The sequence below is a fragment of the Rissa tridactyla genome, chromosome 2 (assembly GCF_028500815.1).
Source record: "Rissa tridactyla isolate bRisTri1 chromosome 2, bRisTri1.patW.cur.20221130, whole genome shotgun sequence".
Classification (NCBI taxonomy): domain Eukaryota; kingdom Metazoa; phylum Chordata; class Aves; order Charadriiformes; family Laridae; genus Rissa; species Rissa tridactyla.
The window spans coordinates 103,955,608-103,973,173 of record NC_071467.1 but is presented as its reverse complement, the minus strand read 5'-3'; the positions used below and the strand labels follow the sequence as shown (position 1 = coordinate 103,973,173).

Genomic DNA, 17,566 nt, shown 5'->3' with positions numbered 1-17,566 from the left:
CTTCAAATACATTGACGCATTAGTGGGAAATCAATTTCATTACTTCACCCAGAACTCTTAAGTTATACACAGATTCACTAAATCATTACAGACATAAAGAGTTAGAAAAGAGAAATGTAACTGCGATTCCTGTACATACTTTAGCATTTATTAGCACATTTAAGGAGACAAGGAAAACAAGGTAAATACTTATACCTGATGACCTACATTACGGTTCTGAACTTTTACTCCTGTATAAACTGAAAAAAGTAGCAACTTAGATTCTCAGTTCATATTGCAGATACCAGCACATTTCTTATGGAAAGTATAAGTGGGACCTATTTAGTGTTAAAGTAAATTGAGAAAATAAAGATATATTTTAACAGCACTTTCCTAAGTCTAGTAACATACAAACTTTTAATTGTATGTCTATCCTTCCCCTGAAATATCAGAATTGTTAGAACTTAAGTGTCATGTAGACTTACATAGTTAAGCCACATAGTACTGAAATAGGAAAACTCATTAAGAAAAAATGGTATTGACAACTTTGTTTTTAATGAATTCTCTATATACTAAGACACACTAGCTTTCAAATCTGTTACTGAAAACACGTAGTATAAGAGAAGTTTATGCTTTTTTTCACTTTTCCAAAGATACTTCTCTTCCTCATCTCAACTGCATAATCACTATGTCCATTAATAGGTATAACCTCAATATCATGTGCAATTCAAGTTATATTAACTGCACAAAGACGTCTGGACTGGATAATATTATATTATTGCATCTAAGCAGCTTCTAGGTATTTTGACAGCAGACGGTAAAAGAAGCTAAAGGCGATGGTCACTCTAACCAGACTGTATTTCAAAGCCCTTTCAAACTTCCCATCCAATATGGTCTAACGTAAACACAGGTATTACAAACCAAAACCTTGTGAGAAAAGCAGTCTTGTGCAGTTTGCATTTTAGCAATTTGCAATGATTTGAATCCTCCATATAGCAGAGGAAAATGGGAAGATACCACAGAATCATGTTAAAGTGGTTCAAAGTACCACTGTTCAGCTATTTAGTGAACAATGCAAAAAAAAATATTTATAGAACTAAACCAACTTACACGATTCTTAATGTAAAATTTATTAGATTTAGGTGATAGTTAAAGTGGAGAATATCTCCCTTATTATACCACCAAATCCTAAAGAAACTTGGCACAAAAGCAACATCATATCCATATGTAGAGAGATTTTGGAAAAAATCTCTTAGAAAAAGGAAAGTAAGTTAAAAAAAACTCAACTGCTGTTTATATTTGATAGGTTTGATTTGAAAAAACTCATGTTTTGTGGATATGAATGTTTCTCAGAAACAATCTATTCATGTTGTTTAGGAACACTGTACAAGAAGAGCAACTTCCAGGAGAAAATAGCAAAAAACAGTCAGTCCCCTTGCACTTAGCTATAGCACCTGCCATGTTAGATTTATGAAAAACCCATGTATTGGTGATAATACTGAAATTTATAAGAACAAGGTCACCATCACTGGCCATACAACGGTAGTCAGCAGCATGCTCATGTGCAATCCATTCCACTACTGCAGTTGTGAGCAGGCCACAAGCTGCCCTCGGAGAGCAAGTAAGCATTGACCCTGCAGGCCAGAGAGTGAAGCCAGCTCTCTTAGGAGAGGTGCCACAGATACAATATGTGTAACTACAACACCTGTCATTTTAGGACTGTGGGAATGGGCCAGCTACACCTTATAGAGCTGCCTTGATGTCAGCCCAGGCTCTCGGGTGGTCTACAGTATAATTAAGCTAGTTGTTTTTTGCATTAATGCTGTGCGAAGGTTTGCTTGATTTGGCCAGAGAACTTTCAGATTGCACAGTTTGCTTTCTAAAAGCCTCTAGGAGGACGAGCATCTCCATTTTAGAGGAGACAAAAAAGCTGCAACGGAAACCTGGCAGCTTGACACTTTCAGAAAACAGGCACAAGCTGTGCACTTGCTCCTTGCAGGAAACACAGCGAAATACAAGACCATTTCAGTCTCACGATCTAAATGCGAACCGGCACCTTGGTTAATTTTAGCTCTAGTTAATAGTCTAAATGTGTGAAAGTTTACACTCTCCCTGTTCTCTCTTGTGACTTTTTTTTTTCCTTATCCAGTTAATGATCTGAGGCTTTCCAAAATGCATGTTCCTCTAATTAACAGATATTGTATTAGGCCTTTGCAATAACTCATCGGTTAGCAGCTCAAAGTGTTTTAGAATCTATAAGCAGCAGCCATGAAGCAAACGATGTCCTGCAATTTCTCCTGACGCAGACTTCGCATCTATCTCTTGTGCTACACAGATCAACGATGCTCATGTGCCCAGACCTTCCCCTTCAACAGTTGAATAAGCATACCTTTGTTTCCCTACTGATTTATGCATGTCTGAACATACAACATTAGATCTGTTTTTTCTCAGTAATCTTTCAGTAATTTTGAGAGTTTTGATTTTCCTGTAAATGGGGATGGAGCCAGATGGAGCCAGGGGGATGGAGTATCCCCCTGCACAGTGAAATCCCATTCCCCTTTCTTTGCACGTTTTAATTTTGACACAGAAAAACTATATTATAATGGATAAACAAAAAAATTCAGGTTACATCTCTGACGAATAGAAAGAAGGATGAGAACTACAGAATTTCATGCAAGAATACAGTAAGAAGATATATATTGTTTCTCCGTTTTGATATGAATGGTAAGCCTAGTGCAGTAACTGGAAAAGTGGAATTTCAGAGAATTATATCCTGCTTGAAAAGCTTTACTGAAACTTTCCATGTTTTTGTGATACAGAATTCCCATTCAAATGCCTCTTTGTTGAACTTGAAGTTTCAAAAACAGAAGTTTGAGGGCCAGGTGCGAAAGATCAGCTCTGGAGTAATCTGTATTTCATGCAACCACTTTCATTATGGAGCAGTAACTTATGCCAGAAGAACAGGATGTCTACCTATGACAACTCATTTGTCAGTATCCTTAGTCTCTTGCAAATGTGACTTTATTACTACAAATTCTGGATGGCAAAAGCAGCTTTCATCACAGTAAAGTACTTTCAAATCTAGGCTACTACTTGAAATACTGCATGTTTTCCATGCCTTTATTCTGGAATTACTATTATCCATGTTACAAAACAGCAAGGATAAAAAGATTTTTTTTTTTTTTTAAACAAAAGGGGACTTGAGAAAACAATTTCTATGTCATTCTAAGGGTTGTACCACTCTCCGAAAACTAGTTTACTCTGTGCTTGTACCCTTCCCATCGCAGCATGAACACTGACACATTAAAGGGCTAGTCATGCTCACACATCTTTTCCATTACTCCACTGTTATCGTACCTTCTGGGTAATGAAAAATCTACACTTAAAGAGTTTCTTGCTTTCTACAGGATTAAGACTATGCTTTATGTGAAGGAGAAAAGAAATGTACAAACAGGAGAAGCATCTAGGTCTGCATGAATTGTAGCTTTGTGTCTGCAATGTTGTCTTCCTATTTGCATTTTAAAACATATTTTTTCCTTGAACATTGGTTGGAAAAAACTGAAATACCTTAAGGGGAAAAAAATAAAGTATATTTTGAATTGGTGTGTGCTTCCTCATATTTGTTCCTCTCCAGTGACCAGTATTCTTTTTGCTACTTTGCTTTTGAAGATTAGTGAAATCTACACAGTTCTCCCATTTGTGAAATGCATGCTAAGTACCTTCCTCTGAAACACGATGTTCAAGTAGGCACAAATGTGCCATAGGTAAAGGCAATCTCCCGTAAGTATTCTGTAAGGAACCCATGAAGAACTTCTCATAGTTTTTCCTCCCTCACAGAATCCTACCATAAATTTACAATACAATTATGAAGAAACCTGAGGTTAGTGGCTGTCAACGTTGTTGTTTAATCTCTTAATTTACCACTGTCATAGTTTAAACCCAGCCAGCAACTACGACCATGCAGCCGCTCAAGCCTCCCCCCTCATTTGTACTGTAGAGAGAAAAGGAGAGATGAAAAAAACCTCATGGGTTGAGATAAAGACATATTACTAGAATGAAAAATAATAACAACAACAGTAATAATACTAAAAGAATATACAAAATAAAGTGATACGACACAAGTCGTTCTCACCACCCAATGATCAGTTGCCCAGCCCATCCCGAGCAGCGATCATGGGTTCCTACCCCTCGGCCAAACCCCACATATATATGGAGCATGAGATCTATGGTATGGAATATTCTTTTGGCCAGCTGGTTCTGCCTATGCTCCCTCTCAGCTACTATGGGAAGCTGAAAAAGTCCTTGACTAATATAAACATCACTTAGCAAAAACTAAACCAAGATGAGTTATTAACATTATTCTCATACTAAATCCAAAACACAGCAGCTACTAGAAGGAATTAACTGTATCCCAGCTGAAACCAGGAAACCACATAAATAAGAAAAATCATAGAATAGAATAGAATCATAGAATCTTCATGGTTGGAAAGGACCTTTGAGATCATCGAGTCCAACCATACACACACACAAAAAAACCCAAAACCAAACCCGCTACAATCTCTGCCGCTAGAGCATGCACTGAAGTGCCAAATCTAGACGTTTCTTAAATACCTCTAGGGATGGTGACTCAACCACCTCCCTGGGCAGGCTGTTCCAGTGCCTGACCACTCTTTCAGTAAAGTAATTCTTCCTAATATCTAATCTAAACCTCCCCTGCCGCAGCTTCAGACCATTTCCTCTGGTCCTGTCATTATTCACCTGGGAGAAGAGGCCAACACCCAGCTCTCTACAACCTCCTTTCAGGTAGTTGTAGAGGGCAATGAGGTCTCCCCTCAGCCTCCTCTTCTCCAAGCTAAACATGCCCAGCTCCCTCAGCCTCTCCTCATATGGCCTGGTCTCCAGACCCCTCACCAGCCTGGTAGCTCTCCTCTGGACACGCTCCAGCACTTCAATGTCCCTCTTGTACAGCGGGGCCCAGAACTGAACACAGCACTCGAGGTGAGGCCTCACCAGTGCCGAGTACAGAGGCACGATCACTTCCCTGCTCCTGCTGGCCACGCTATTCCTGATACAAGCCAGAATGCTGTTGGCCCTCTTGGCCACCTGGGCACACTGCTGGCTCATGTTAAGCTGGCCATCCACCAGCACCCCAAGGTCCTTTTCTGCTGGGCAGCTTTCCAGCCACTCTTCCCCAAGCCTGTAGCGTTGCTTGGGGTTGTGACCGAAATACAGGACCTGGCACTTGGCCTTATTAAACCTCATACAGCTGGCCCTGGCCCATCAGTCCAGCTGTCCAGGTCCCTCTGTAGAGCCTTCCTACCCTCAAGCAGATCAACACTCCCACTTCGCTTGGTGTCATCTGCAAACTTACTGAGGGTGCACTCATCCAGATTATTGATAAAGAAATTAAACAAAACTGGCCCCAAAACTGAGCCCCGAGGGACACCACTGGTGACCGGCTGCCAAGAGGATTTCACCCCATTAATCACAACTCTCTGGGCACGGCCATCCAGCCAGTTTTTAACCCAGCGAAGAGTACACTTGTCTATGCCATGATTCGCCAGCTTCTCCAAGAAAATGCTGTGGGGGACGGTTTTAAAGGCCTGTCAAATGTCAAAATGTCACCATCAAGAATCATACTAGAAGAAAACTGAAGTAATGCATGCTTCCCAAATGAAGCTGCAAGCACAAAGCTTGCTTAATCATGCAACATTCCTTTCTTAAGTCCTCTGAGTTTCATACTATTCATCAATTTCTTCTTAAGCGCAAGAATAGATAAGATTATGTATGCATACAAAATATTTTAATAAGATCACAGTCAGTTTCCTCCAAAATTCACCGATGACTCTTCAGGGCAAAACTGCCCAGGTCAAGAGCAGCACCGATCCATCTGTTAGACCCAGGTTTATCCCTCAGAACTGATGCTTGGGTTTTGGGGAGAGTTGCCCAGCTCCTTCCCCTCTTTTTTTTTTTTAATAACTGGTTAAGATAAGAAACTATGACAGTATATATTAAAAGCTGATCTCTTTGAATTAATAGCTGTCGTTTTCACTATAAAAACTATTCCCTTCAAAATACTTTATTTTAACCACATATACAAGACAGCAATCACCTAAAATTCCTTCTTATAGAGATTGCTATTTAAATTTTTTTTGGTGTGTGGAACATAGATTTATGTCCATGGTGTCCAGGAAATCATGGGTTTCAGTCTTTCCCTTCCCATATCTTAGGAACCACAGATGGGAAGGACAATTGAGACATATATAACTATACACATATGCAGTAAGGACCGTGATTTTTAAAAGGAAGCCATTTTGAGTGCATAGTAGAGTTGACAGTCTCCTTTTAAAATCAAAGTAGGGTTTTACCAATTGTCCTTTCAAAAATCTTAAAATGACCTCTCTCTTGTAATGGAAACAGTTAACAGAACAGAAGCCTAAGGAAATAAGGAAGATGACAGATTATATTGAAGGGATAAAATAAGCAATCAGGAATACAGGGAGTATAAAAGCCTCAGCCAGACCATGGGAATTACTCATTCACATTTTTGTTTTTAGAAAGATGCTACGGCATTTTCATCTAGAAGAGTGGCTTCAGGTAACAGGAAATATGACCAATTACAGGGCTTTAAAATGCTACCTGTGGGACTAACTGACAGAGAATATCTAAGACAGGCACTACCGTACTTGAACTCTTAAGACATTAAGAGTATGATTCAGAAACTTCTCTTCCTCCAGCTTGGGAGGCACTGAAAGGCGTATCTAATGCAAAATGCAATCCCTGGAAGGGTTGTACTGCTCACAGAAAGGGTGCACCACAGCAGGAAGAAACTCCAGCGATGAATATGGCATGCAAGGTATTTGCTGCTTTAAACCCAAAGTACACAATTTTGATTTACAAGAACCATATTTTCCCCTCTGTTGTCCTCAGGATTTGATTTTGCTGTGTTCTTGCCCCTCTGCCCCCTCCAGAACTATCCACTTCCTTACATCAAGCTACCATCCCTGGCACTTGACATCTTTTCTGTTAAGTTTCCCTAAAACTTGTACCTTCCTTTCTTCTTCTTGTACCCTCTTTTCTTCTCTAATTCAAGTTCTCCCTCATCCTCACAAGAGAAACTCGCCTTTTTGCCAAGACATTCAGCCGTGTAAAATTCTAAAAGGGATGAAATGGAGAAGGGAGCCCAAGCTCAGACAAACATATTTGTTTTTCAGTTGCTGGAAAGAAAAGGACATTCCTTGATAACAATATGGATGTCACAGGCATTACACCCTAATATTCACTGCATAAATTATACTTATGCCCTCCACTTCCGGAAATAAAACATCAGCTTAAAGCTCATATATCTTCCTGTATGATCAGTGACGAAGGATAAATCCATATGAAGAGCTGGAAGGAGAACTTAATGAACACAGGAGGCGGTAAGGGTTCAAGAGGTTGGTTTTAGTATTAAAAATTTAGTAATGCTAAAACTCTGCAGAAGGTGACAGCAAGTATCAAAGAAATTTAAATTGATAGAGTAAGGGAAAACTTTCAAGGCTTGCAAGCATTTGTGTCACTGTTGTTGACCTCTTCTGGAAGATAAACCTTTCTACTAAGAACATGTGCTTTTCCCCTCCTTTCTTCCACACTTTGATGCATTATGTCAATAGCATCTAGAGAAAGCTATTTTTATTGAGGACAGCTTTTAATAACTGTCTGCTATTGATCAAATACTTTAAAAGAAAACTATCATTCTAAAGAACATATTTGACTGCAATGTTACGTAGTTTTACAGCTGTACAAAACGGGGCAACCAGACTCTGTGTGCTGGATTACCCTTGACAGTAGAAAACTCAGGTAATACAAGTATTATCAGATGCAGCTGGAGCATAGTGCAAGAAACACCAGGCACAATTTAGATGCGCTGATAGAAGCTGGGGCTCTCTAAGACCCCAGATTTCTGTACTGCAACTCCAGAGGATGTTCTCAGACAGGTGAAAAAAATCAGTGGAATAAAGAAAAAAAGCAAACAAACAAAAACCAAAACAAACCCTTCGCAAAGATAGCACACTGGGAACATCCTCCTGGAAACATCCAATTTGACTGCATGGAGCCACCTCAGTTCTGGGCAGTTTATAAGCTATCCAAAAGTGGCTGCCCTGCTGGAAATTGTGCACCTCGGAGGTGTTGGACCTGAATTTGCATGGTACCAGCTCAGCTTCAGCCTTTTCACGTCTGTGATTATAAAATGGAATCACAGATTTTTTCAGAGTTGGAAGGGACCTCTAGAGATCATCTAGTCCCACTCCCCTGCTGAAGCAGGATTGCCTAGAGCACATTACTCAGGACTGCATCCAGGTGAGTCTTGAAAATCTCCAGAGAAGGGGACTCCACAACCTCCCTGGGCAGCCTGTTCCAGTGCTCCGTCACCCTCACCATAAAGAAGTTTTTAATGTATTTAGCTCTTAATTAGATTGCTCAAATATTGTTTACCCCATGTTCCCTACTCCTTCATTGCACAGTGTGGCCCCAGCCTTGCTTCTAATGCCTACACAGTACTGCACAGCACCGAACTCAAGCAACAAAAGCTAATGAGGAGAGGTGCTCTGCCAGATCTCATATTCACAAATGAGAAGAGGCTTGTTGAGGGTGTGAAGGTCAAAGTCATCCTTGGCTTCAGTGACCACCAGATGCTGATGCCGTCAAAGACGACAAGGTCTTGTACCATAGGCATCAAATTGTACACTAGGGAAAACGTGAGCTTGTTGCTGAATGGGGCAGGGGACCCAGTGACACAGGACATGGTAAAGGCTGAGGTATGGATGCCACCTTTGCCTTAGTCTTTATTAGCATGACTGGCCTTCAGAGAGCAGGGGGAAGGGCTGGAACAAGGAAGACATACCTTTGGTGGAAGAGGATGAGGTCAGGGAATACTTAAGCAAACTGGACACACGTAAGTCCATGGGCCTGATGGCAGGCATCCACGAGTGCTGAGGGAACTGGCAGATGTCACTGTGAGACCACTCTCAATCTTTAAGCAATCGTGGTGTTTGAGAGAGGTACCAGATGACTGGAGAAATGCAAATGTCACTCCTATCTTTGAAAAGGGCAGGAGGAGGATGCAGGGAACTACAGGCTTGTCAGCTTCACCTCAGTCCCTGGGAAGGTGATGGAGCCGCTAATCCTGGGAAACATTTCCAGGCACATTAAGGACAAGGTGATCAGGAGTGGTGAGCATGGCTTCATCAAAGGGAAATTGTGCTTGCCCAACCTGATACCCTTCTACAATGAAAAGACTGGCTTGGTAGATGAGAGAAAAGCAGAAAATACTCCACTAAGGCCTTTGAAACTCTCTCTCATAAAATCCTTATAAGAGAAACTGTTGAAGTCTGAGCTGGATTAACAGTGAGGTGGGATGAAAACTGTCTGAATGGCTGGGCCCGAAGGGTGGTGATCAGTGGTACAAAGCCTGTCTAGAGGCCGATAACTAGTGTGTAATCCAGGGATTCATACGTGGTCCAGTCGCGTTTACCATCTTTATTAGTGATCTGGATGATGGAACAGAGTGTACCCTCAGCAAGGCTGCAGATGACACAAAACTGGGAGGAATGGCTGACAGGCCATCCAGAGGGACCTCAACAGGCTGGAGAAAATAGGCTGACAGGACCCTCATTAAGTTGAGCTAAGGGAAGTATGAAGTCCTGCACCTGGGGAGGAATAACCCTATGACCTGTACAAGGTGGGTGCTGACCAGCTAAAAAGTAGAAAAGAACTTGGGGTTCCTGGTGGACACCAAGTTGAACCCCTGGTTCATGAACCAGCAATGTGCCCCTGTGGCAAAAAGGGCTAGTGGCACCCTGGGCTGCAGTAGGAGTGTTGTCAGTGGGTCGATTGAGGGAGGTGTTCCTTCCCCTCTACACTCAGCACTGGTGAGGTCACACCTGGAGCACTGTGTCCAGTGCTGGGCTCCCCAGTACAAGAGAGACGCGGACATTCTGGAGAGAATACAATGAAGGGCCACAAAGATGATTAAGGGACTGGAGCATCTCTCCTATGAAGAAAGATTGGGAGAGCTAGGACTGTTTATACTGGAGAAGAGAAGGCTTGGGGCAGGGAATGGGGTGGGGTGTGGATCTGATTAACGTGTACAAATTTCTGAAGGGATACTGTAAAGAAGACGAAGCCAGGCTCTCTTCAGTGGTGCCCAATGACTGGACAAGAGACAACAGGCACAAAGTGAAACACAGGAGGTGCCATCTGAACATCAGGAAACACCTTCTCCCTGTGTTGGTGACTAAGCACTGGCACAGGTTGCCCAGAGAGATTGTCAAGGCTTCATCCTTGGAGATGCTAAAAACTGCATCACTACCACCTTGCCTCTCTAGCCCTTTTGAGAACTCCCGTCTTAGACATAACTATTTCATGCTTCTCAGTCATGAAACAACAGAAACTTTATGATCAAGTGAAGAGCCTGATTCTCAACAAATGCTAGATTAGTCCTGCAGAGATATGAAATAATTCATCTCCCTTGTTATGGGATATGCTCCCAGTGCTAAGCACCTTGGCACCCATCTGAGGGCCAGCAGAATTTGAGGAGACAGTATTCACCTCTGGCACCTCCTTGCCTGTTCTCCCTGTCCTCCATCCAAACACATTCCAAATCTTTTGGAAAAAAACAGCAGCATGCTGGTCCTACCTCCACAATAGAACTCGAGCACAGAGATGGGCAGACAGATAACTTGCTATAATGATATCTACTTTTCTCATAATTTTCATAAAACAATGTTCCCGTATAAGAAAAAAATCTGTACACATTACAGATCATTAAGCTTTGTCCAAAAGTAAACCTCAAAATAAAAGCATAACTATAGAAGTGTGCCATCTTATAGTACTCTCTTCTCTCATCTCAAGACACAGCCCAGCTGATTACTGATACAGATGGTGTCTGGTAACAGGAAAAGTGCAAGACACTTACTTGAATGAATGAGCAAAATACTGATTCTCAATTTCTTTGCCATCTCAGATTTAGGTCCAGTTTCATGCCTTACCCAAATTCTAGGATCTTCTACAAGTTCCAAGTACAAAAATCACTTACATGGCTACTTTTTGTGACAGATATTCCTCTCCTGGAGCAATGCTGTCATCTGCTTAGAAGCCCATTTACATACAGACAACGTGAATTTGATTTCTAGTTTCTGTTGGGTACATCAAAATTCTGGTGGGCTGCTTGCTTTCTTAGGTAAGCATCCTAAACAGGAATTTAGTTTATGGAGAACTGACTTAATTATTGCTGCTTTTCACCTATAAGTCTTCCTGCAGGCTGTAAATACGATCAATATACATAGCCAAGAAAAGACTTTCTAATATAAATTATAATTTTTCAGTGTAATTGGATGACAGTAGATTCTTACAGACAACATAATATAGGAGTAAAGCCAACTGTAAAATTGCAGAGAAAACTCTGAAAAAAAGCCTGAGGGAAACTGCAATCTCTTCTGTCCCCAACTTACTGAATATTCAGATTCATTTTCTCAAGTATTTTTCATACAATTTTCTTGACATCCACATGCACATTGTGTACCAACAAGACTAATCAGCAGCTGGAACACAACTGTAATTTAATCTGCAATTTAACTGAAGTTGTAGTAGGTGTATTTTTAGCAATAGCTTGGAAACGTGGGCCATTAAATTCATTAACAAGCTTGAAGATATGAATGTTTCATCTACTTAATTGAGTGCTCTTATATAAAACTAAGCCATGCATTCATTTGGTTATATGGCTGATTTTGCCATTCATCAGTGCCACTCCTGTAATTTAAGCAATTTACCACTTGAAATTTTAAAATAAAGCAGTGCACTGCGATGTCCCAACATACAACTGATCAAGAAGAAATAATACAAAACTGTCTAGATATAAGAGACTATCAAAAGCGTTAGAAAAGGAATCCAACCCTGAAAGCATATAAAAGTTTAAATGGAATAATATTCCAGGTGACTTATTTACTGTTGTTCTGTTGACAATGTACGTACTGAGAAAATGCATTTGGCATTCATGCATATAGACCATATGGCTGATTAAAGACAGAAAGAGAGTTTTACTTCAGATGAGCTGTAAACTCATCCTGTGGATTGAAGGTGCCTTACTGGCTAGAGCACAGCAGGCAAGCTCTTAGAATTAAATCCTAGCTTAGATTGACCTAAAGGAAAGGGTGAACTCTAAGACCCCTCTGGGAGGCACAGCAAAGCATTGCTTCAAAGGCACACTCCTGATCTGGGCTAACACCCTCATGTAGACGCAAGTACCACACCACACGCTCACTACCACCATTTACTTCTCCACTGAGAGCTGGGTACCCAATACATACACAGAGACTGCTGCTTCGTTTCCCACATCTTCTTTCAAACATCTACCACCACGTGTGCTATAGTTTCTTCGCTGTTTTATTTTTGAAGAAATTTGAAAGAAATCATACATCTGCACAACTCCGGTACTCTTGGTTTAATCTACCAATAATCTCTACTCCTCACCCAATCATATCATCATCATCTGGTTTACGCCAACTTCGGAAATGTGACCACTAGGAAATCATTCGATCTGAGACTAGGCAAGCGTAAAAAGAAAAGCGTCCAACAACTCCACAGAGAAAATAACCTACATTTTGTGAAGTCGCTTCCAAATAGGAGAGGATTAGAATTTTCTGAACAAAACAATATTTTTCTATTATACATTATTATCATGCTGGCCGGTCATGATGCTAGTACATTTGGATTAGGCCTTATTACATTTAAGTAACAAAATCATAGCTGAAAAGGTGATCTGATAGCATATAAAAGGAGCCAAATCCTGCATAGCTCAAGTGATAGCCTACCCAGCAGCAGTGTTACAAATTATTTTTTTCTTTTTGTAGCTGAATGACATACAGAAATAAAACAGAATATTCTTTAAAACCAATGGAGAAATAAATTATACCCCAATTACTGGCAAATTTATTTTATGTTTTGCTAATTTTGTTTCCTGAAGAGCTAGAGCAGTTTAAACTATGCTTTATGATTTATGAGTTTTTAGACTTGTCTATGTGAATTTTTCCATATGAGATCATAAAGCTTAATCAATTTAAATCAGAAATAAAAACTTCTTTACCACAGCAGCAGAAGAAAACTAAAAATAAAAGCTAAAAGTGAAGGACATACATATCATCTCTGAAGGTTTAAGATATTAATAGAAAGATAACTTCTATTTAAACACCGATCAAAACAGTATAGCTTCTATCTCAAAAAAGCCTCTGGGGAACAATTCCCTCAATCAGATAGCATATAATAGCAAATGAAGAGGAAAAATATTTTTCACTGAGATGATAATTTTGAGGTTTTTTTACTTGTATTAGAGCACTCCATTCAGTCTTCCTAAAAAGAAGTGTTCAGTGCCAACCTCCCTTTCTAACACTGTTGCCCTCCCTTGAGGCAGATCTCCCAGATATCCTTTCATTTGTCATTTGTGGAAATTGTTTATGGTAGGGTTTTTTTTCATGTGTTTTTTAAATAGAAATGTGATATTCCTTAAACAACTGATTTAGTCAGGCATGCCTGTCTTTTTTTTTTTCTTTTATAATATCAAATAAAATAGTATGTTGAAAATAGCATCACACATTTGTGTTCCTTAGACCACACCTACCTACCAATAACTTTCAGCATCTGTCCATCCACCTGTGGGTTTACAAGGGTGTAGAAAACCCATTCCTCTGCACCTGCTACTGGCATACCGATGCTGCAAACCCCCCGCCCCCCTCCGAATAAAACTAACACATACCCATTTTTCAACCCAACGTTTCCTTATGGTTTAAAGTTAATCCCCCAGGCATAACATACCATAGCTACACCGCATAGCTCTAGAGAAGGAGGGGGAAAAAAAAAATCCCTCTACTTTTATAGGGCATTCATAGTAGATTTGAGACCTAGTTTAATTCAATACTGGAAAAAACTTGAAAATCAAATCTTGGGCAAAGAAAGACCTACAGAGACCTTTTTCTTAGTAAAAACTTTCGAGGAAGATTATACAGAACAAAGCACAGCAAATTGGGTATAATCTTTTCATAGCAATAGAATTCTGAATCCTCTGTGAAAAGCAATATATGAAGCATTATAACCCCTCCTGTGCATCCAACAAAGAAAAGACAAGTAAACAAGTTAGCTAAAAAACATAATTCAGGCACAGCAAATGAGTAGGATATTGTTGCTATATTTGAAATAATGGTATTTGCAAAAATGTGTATAAAAGCTACGTGATTCAACCTTAAAAAGATTTCTTAAGAATCTTAAGATAACTCAATCAGTAACGTAGCTTTCAAATAGCAGGTAGCATTAACACCTTAAACCTTTAACACAAATTTATTTTCAGACTAATTTCTCTATGCATCTATCACAAACTCCTGCAACGTTTTCACAGAGGGTTGTGCATGTCTATAAACGAGGCATAGAAATACATATTTAACTCCCTAAATCACCTGAAATGTAGACTAAAAGAGAGAATCCCTCACTGACTTTTACCAAATCTGTGTGTTCCTCGTACTCCTTTAAAAGAAAGCAGTATCTCTACCCAGATACGAAAAAAAACCCCTCCAGAACAAAAGCAGACTTTATACAGAAGTGAACAATGCCCTAAAACCAGGCAAAAGCCGAATACTGTCAGACTACTGTGATGGCAGATGGACCTAAGGAGTTAGTGGGATCCTTCATATCATTAACCCTCTTCAATGAGCCCGACAAACCTTGCTGGACAACAAGAAGTAAAGTTCCAGGTAAGCTCTGCTTGGTAGCCTTTGTAGAAGGTAGATGTCTTCCCACTGGAAAAACGTGAGAATATTAAGCTGACACAGATCAATTTCTGAAAGATGGATCTGCCCTGCAGGCAGCTCTCCCTTGCCCTCGCTTGACTAAGCGACTTGCCCATAACAACACTTCTCTTGAGCCCAAGAGAACTGTCACTTTTCTGATATGAGGAGAACCTGAAGAGCAGTGAGCAGTCTAAGTAGTAAATCGTTTTCTATGCTAGGAGTGACAAAGAAGCCTCACAGTTCTCCTGGTTGCTGCAGATGTGAAAAGTAGTTTTGCTCTAACAAAATAATCTTGCATGGTGTGGGGGGGAAAACCCCTCTGCCCTGCCCTTCCCCTCTGAGAAAACACGCAGACAAGCACTGCCCGCGTCCTCCGGGCAGAAGTCATGCTGGATCTTCCATTTTGCTCTAATAATCAGAAGGGGGAAAAAAGCAAGCAGTTTCTCTAACAAGACAGCCTAAAAACTATATTCTGTAATAGCTTTAAATTCATTACGGAGTAACCCAGCATTTTACAAGGAAAACCGATGATGCTTAACCTCATTAATGTGGAGACAGAACTCCTCGTCATCCTGGTGGTGCTGTTACAGTACTTGCAGTGTCAGACACAGATTGAAAGACTAGCAGTTACCTAACAGACAAATGACAACTAAAACCAAGGAAAAGCTTTAAACATTATAAACACAGCGGAAATTCTTCCTGATTTGCTAAGAAGGCTACAGGTTTGCTTCTACAATGATTCAAGTCTACTGAGCAATATATGGCAAAATTTAAATGTGAAATTCTTTCAGGCTGTTGTTTAAGATGATTGCTTTTTTCTGTTTTACACAAGTACAGTCAAACCTTCATATCACCACAATGAAATTTTAGAGGCAATATTTTGGTGAAATATGCACGCAAACTAACCTGACATTTGAATAGTTATTTTCTCTACTGTAGAAGTCTTCAAATAGTCCTTCAAAAGAAAGACTGGCTTAGCAAACTGCAATGTTACTTACACTTGCAAATGAAGCACAACCCATTATATATATTATTTGTGAGGCCATAGTATAAGAGTGCATAAGAACGCTAAGTATGTTTACAGTCAAATTATATGACTGGCATCTTTAAAAAGAAAAAAAGAGAAGTCTAGTTTAAAGATAGTAAGCGGTGTGATAAACAGAAGCATGCTGGCAAGTAGATGCAATTTTAAAAGTAAGATTTCCAGCTCTCTTGATTCCTCCTGCATGTTTTTAATTCTTCACTGATAATTATAAAATGCTTCCAATATGGTGTTATAACATTTGTCACTGACTTCTCTAGATGTCTGCAATTACTTTCTAATACTGTTGAACTTCTCTGATTAAAAATCCACTTAATTTTCAAATTTCAGTTAAAGCTGCAGAGATCAACGAGTAAAGACACTTTGAATAAATCACCAGTATATAGAGAAGCCTTATCATAAAGATTGCTATAAGGAAGGAATCACTTAAGAGCTTGGACAGTTTTTCACTTCAATCAAATCTACTTTTCATGAAACAAAGATACCCAAAGAAAACAAAGCATGGGCTATGACTACATTTTTCAAGTACAGCTATTCTTTGCATGGTTTGCTCTTAAAAATAAATTTTTGTGTGTTGAAACAGGACAAGAAGAGTCAGATTTACCTTACTAGGTGTAGGTTTTCAAAGTTGGTGAAATAAGCTATCTCCCCAAACTATTTTTCTCCAAGGAGAAAAGAAAAAACATCTTTGGAGGAAACAAACTGATTTATTTAAAATGGTTTCAAAAAGCTATTATTGCCCTTGCATTGATTTTGTCACGTAGAAATTTGGGATAACACAAGAGGTTTCAAGTAAAAACATTCCTAAATGTAAACTTATCTTTAGCGTTTAGAGTGGACACTCAGTTCAATAATGATAACTAAGTACTGAAGCAAAATATGCTTTGCATGCCCAGAGCCCTCTTCCTTCTTAGAGCCTTCATCAAAATCACTGCCAAACAGAAGCAACATTCAAATTCTGCAGAACAGCCGGCTCGTGTGAAAACAGCAAGATGTGCTGCCAACAGGAGCACTTGTCTTTAGAAGCTAATCCTGGATTTCAGTCTGGAGTGTTTCACCATCGCTTCTGGAAAAAAAAACCTAACTGAAGCTGCAGTAATTTTTTATTTGCTTATGTGTACTACACACAAAGAGTCTGTTTACTTCCAAACTGTCATTTAAACATGCTCTTACCTTGTTGTAACCATGAGAACTATCGTTATATCAGGAAAAATTTGTCCCACCAGAAAACAACAAAAGTTTCCACTTTGGAGGTTGAATTCAATCAACACTTCCAGGGAAAAGGAATTTGGTGGAAGTGTCAACTCTTATTGCTTCAAGATACCCCTCTTGAATAGCTGCTTAAAATCTTCGCAGGAGTACTGTGCAGACTGGAAACACGCTAGCTAGTTCAGGTAGTTGTATCACCCATATCAGTAAAGTTTTAAACCCAAGGAAAAAGTCTTGCAAAATTTTTTAATCAGAATTTTCTGTTCTATAAAACATATATTAATCACATTGTCTTATTACCCGAGGCATGTTTTCTTCTCAGATGTTGAATTTAGAATGTTGAATTAGACTGAATTTATAAGAGTTTAGACTAATCAAGGTAATAATTACAGAGACAAATTTTGGCTGTTCTCTGTGAAACAAACTCAAACTTTTCCCAACAACTTGAAACTTCAGAAGTGCAATAATCTATTAAATTGGAGACATCACATCATCCATATTAAGCTTCCTTTACTGGCTCCAC

At 39.6% G+C, this 17,566-nt stretch overlaps 1 protein-coding gene across 4 annotated transcripts in view; it reads right to left on the bottom strand.

Annotated features, from left to right (window-relative positions):
- CTDP1 (CTD phosphatase subunit 1) overlaps positions 1-17,566 on the bottom strand; it is a 113,198-nt gene that overhangs the window by 14,477 nt on the left and 81,155 nt on the right. The gene's annotated exons all lie outside the window — the stretch shown is intronic.